Here is a 4,623-nt window from a genome sequence, read left to right as displayed (position 1 = left end):
TGGTTATATGCAAATGCTCAAAGCTTGGGGAACAAACAGGGTGAACTAGAAGTAATAGTAGGTATGACATAGTTGCCATTAGAGAAACCTGAAAGCCATGACTGGAATGTACTGATGGATGGAGACAAATTGTTCAAAAGAAACAGATCAACAAAAAGAGGAGGTGGAGTGGCACTATATGTGAGAGACCACTACATATCTACAGGAATACACATGATCAAAGATAAAACACCTCCAGAATGTATATGGGTCAATATAACTCATTCTTTGCATCAGTCTTAACACAAAAAGAAATTCTAGCCCACCATACCAAAAAAAAAAAAAAAATACTGTAAAAGACAAACTAGAAATAAAAATTAAAATAAGCAAGGAAATGGTAAGAGAACACCTATCTGACCTTGATGAATATAAATCACTGGGACCTGACAGATTGCGTCCCAGAATTGCGAAGGTGCTGGCAGATGTTATCTCAGAACCATAGTACCACATCTTTCAAAAATCCTGGAGCACGGGGGAAGTACTTAAGGACTGGAAAAGGGCTGATGTGGTTCCCATCTTCAAGAAAGGGGGGAAAAAAAAAACAGACCCAGGAAACTACAGACCAACCAGTCTACTGTAACATCAATACCTGGGAAGATCCTGGAAAAGATAATAAAAAAATAGATCTGTGAACAACTAGAAGCAAATAAAGTTTTAACTAGTAGCCAGCATGGGTTTGTTAAAAATAAATCATGCCAGACCAATCTTATTTCATTCTTTGATAAAGTCACTAAATTAGTAGACCAGCAAAATGCTGTGGATGTAGTATGCTTAGTTTTCAATAAAGCATTTTGATACTACATCCACATGGAGGGAAGACCCTCTTCAATATCTTCATTAATGACTTAGATGATGGAATAGAAGGGGAACTCATCAAATTTGCAGATGATACTAAACTGGCAGGAATAGCCAACACCCTAGAAAACAAGCTCAGGATCCAAAAAGATTTTGACCAACTTGAACAATGGGCCTATCTAACAAAATGAATTTTAATGTGGAGAAAAGCAAAGTTTTACATTTAGGCAGGAAAAATCAAAGGTATAAGTACAGATTAGGCGAGACCTGGCTCAAAGACAGTAGCTGTGAGAGGGACCTTGGAGTCTTAGTGGATGATCATTTGAATATGAGCCAGTAGTGTACAGCCGCCGCCAAAAAAGCTAATACAATCCTGGGTTGTATAAACAAATGCATAGAATCAAGATCATGTGAAATATAAGTGCCACTTACTAGGGTTTATACTACACCTGGAATACTGCAACCAATTTTGGTTATCATTCTATAAAAAAATGTTGAGACTTTGGAAAAAATTAAAATAAGAGCAACTAAAATGATCAAAGGCCTGGAGAATAAACCATATGAAGAACGGCTGCAGGTTTTGGGTCTGGCTAGCCTAAAGAAAAAAAGAATTAGGGGTGACATGATAGCAGTATTCCAGTATTTGAGGGGCTGCCACAAAGAAGAGGGGGTCAAATTATTCTCAAAGCACCAGAGAGCAGGACAATAGTTGGAAACTAATCAAAGAGATAAGCAACCTGGAATTAAGGAGAGACTTCCTACCGTAACAATTAGGACAATTAACCAGTGGAACAGCTTGCCTTCAGAAATCACACACACTCCATCAGGAGAGGTTTCTAAAAAGAGACTAGGCAGTCACTTGTCTGAAATGGTATGGGTTCTTCTGCTTGAGCAGGGGGCTGGACTAGAAAAGATATGGAGGATATGGAAAAGATATGGAGGTTTTGAAAGAGGTCAGGTGTCTGCCAGGTGCTACTGCCAGCAGAGACAAGAGGTGTATTCTTAAGATAGACAAGAATGCCAGTAAGACTGTGATGTTGATGCTATTATCTTGGCACAAATGATCTGTCGCAAAAGGATGTACTTTCTGTGCAGAATGATTTCCAGAGCTTGGGGTATGAATTTAGTAGTATAGGTTGTCTTTTCAGAGGTTTTACCGGTATATAAGGAACAAAAAGGGAAAGGCCAGCGTGTAGCAGAGTTTAATGTGTAGCTAAAGGAGTGGTGTAGAAGGGAAGGCTTTGGTTTTATTAGTCATGATGTCTGCAACTGGTCCAGTGAAGAACTGTACAAAAGAGATGGATTGCATCCATCAAAGAAAGGGACTGAGTTACTTAGCAATAAATTCACAGATTTTCTGGATAAACATTTAAACTGAACAGTGGGGACAGAGAATTAATTGATACAGAACATTTCTGTCCCCAGCAATCCAAAATTAATAGGGCTATCAGTGCATGTAACATAGATGTCTGTGCGAGTAAGATTATCACCCCTGCTGTCAACCAAAACCAAGCATTTAATAGTGAGTGCCATACCATGTGCATGAATCAAACAGGTGGCAAGAAAGTAGGGGCAGTCAGGTACAACACAGGTTATGTAGACAGTAAACATAGGGTCAATCAACATGGACTCAAATGACTATACACCAGTGCATAGAGTATGAGGAATAAACAGGGTGAATTAGACATTTAAGTAAATGAGGGCAGATGATATTGTTGCCATTACGGAAACTTGGTGGGATGAAACCCACAAATGGAACATACAGCTAGAGAGATATAAATTATTTAAAAGAAATAGACCAAATAAAAGAGGAGGTGGAGTTGCACTATATATAAGAAATAACTACATCTCTACAGAATAGAGCACAACAATGATGAAAATTATCTTGAATGCACTTGGGTCAATATTAAAGGGAGGGAAAATGACATTGCCATAGGTCTATACTATAGGCCACCAACCAACCAGAGGAAGTAGATGAACTTTTTGCTAGTCAGCTAATTAAGGTATGTAGGAAGCACATCACAATAGTAATGGGGAATTTTAACTACCCTGACATTAACTGGGAGACAAACTCTGTATCGAGTGTCAAGCCCCCTATTCAAGCTAAGATACAACCGACAGGGATGGCACGCACACCAAGGGGCTGTGGCCGTCCGGGCACATACCAATCCCGGTTGGCTGCCCAAACTCCACATGGCAGTCCACGGTCTACTGCAAAGGAGGCGATGAGTCCCAGTGCACCTGAAGAAAGTCCCGTAACCATCAATGATGACGAGGAGAGCGACCCGAATGACCCCATGGTAAGTGCGCCGATACGCCCCTTCATTATATCAGTCGTGATACCGAATCCACGTACCTCTCAAGTGAGTCACAGGGGAGCATTGATAGATTCTGGTTGCACCAGACGTTTAATTAGCCGAGCAATAGTCGAAGATCTGGGGTTACACACAGTGCAATTAAGGACTCCGATAAGGTTCGAACAAATGGACGGCTCTGTACTGGGGTGTGTGTGTCCAAACTCATTACTGACCTCGTAGAGTTACAAATAGGGGAGCACAGGGAGGCCCTGCATTTTATCATAGTGGAACAGATGGTGGAACCTCTCATTTTGGGCTTAGCATGGTTGGACAAATGGAAGCCCCATATTTGGTGGGAGGGGGGGTATTGGAAATTACGGCTGGTAGTAGGTCCAGAGCCAGAACCCGAGGAACAGATGGAACAAGCCGGGGGACAGAACGAGGGCTTGTGTGGATTCCCAAAGGTGTATAACGATCTCGAAAGGGTTTTTAACAAAGAAGAGAGTGAGGTATTACCACCCCATAGACCAACAAATTGCGCTATTGAACTGATCCCAGGGGCTAAACTGCCAAAACCGCGGATGTATGCTATGACACTGGCCGAGATGGAAGAACTTCGACGGTATATCGATAAAAATCTCGTAAGAGGTTTTATCGAACCTAGCAGATCGCAGTTGGTGGCCCCTGTGTTGTTCAGGAAAAAGAAGAACTTGGTTCCAAAACTTAACCTCTTGTTTTCATGTCTTGCAGGTGGGCTCCTGGTAGAGGGGGCCGCCTGTCGAGTGTCAAGCCAACTTGACACTGAAGTGGGGAGGGGATATCCAGCAGGACCATCAGTGACAGGGCAGCTCTACCACACAACAATGTTTCTGCTACGTCGTGACGATGGTTGGGGGGGGAGAGCGCTGATTACAGTCTCACACAATGGTGGTGGGGGGTATTGAATCCGAAGAATAGGCGGTCAGTCACCCCACGGCTGGGACAGGGCTATGTGAGGGGAGGGAGAGCCGTTCCTGGAGGGGCAGGGGCGGAGCCCGGAAGTACTGCCGATTGGCTAGAGATGCTCCCGGTTTAATTTGATTATTGTTAAAAGGGTGCTGGGAGGCAGCCGCTCCCAACGCCGACTTTATGTTCCTTGCAACGTTTGTGTATGACTCCACCGGGATATGAAGATTAAACCTGTTAACAACCTCGTGGTTTGTCTGTGAGTCGTGTTTACAGCAGGTCGAGCCAGCTTGGTGAGCAGAATATGACACTCTGCACCAAGTGGAAGATCCAACAGATTCCTAACAAACCTAGCAGACAACTTTGTTTCCCAAAAAATAGAGAAGGGAACAAGGGGATCAGCCATATTGGACTTAATTCTCACTAACAGAGATGAAATGATAGAAGGTTTTGAAGCTACAGGAACCTTGGGGCAAGTGATCACACAATATTGGAATTCAACATTATGCAAACACAAGTAGTAGAACAAAGTCAAACGAGTCTTGGA

This window comes from Pantherophis guttatus, chromosome 5 (assembly GCF_059756535.1).
Source record: "Pantherophis guttatus breed Tessera chromosome 5, ASM5975653v1, whole genome shotgun sequence".
NCBI classification, from domain to species: domain Eukaryota; kingdom Metazoa; phylum Chordata; class Lepidosauria; order Squamata; family Colubridae; genus Pantherophis; species Pantherophis guttatus.
Note: the sequence above shows the minus strand (reverse complement) of the source record.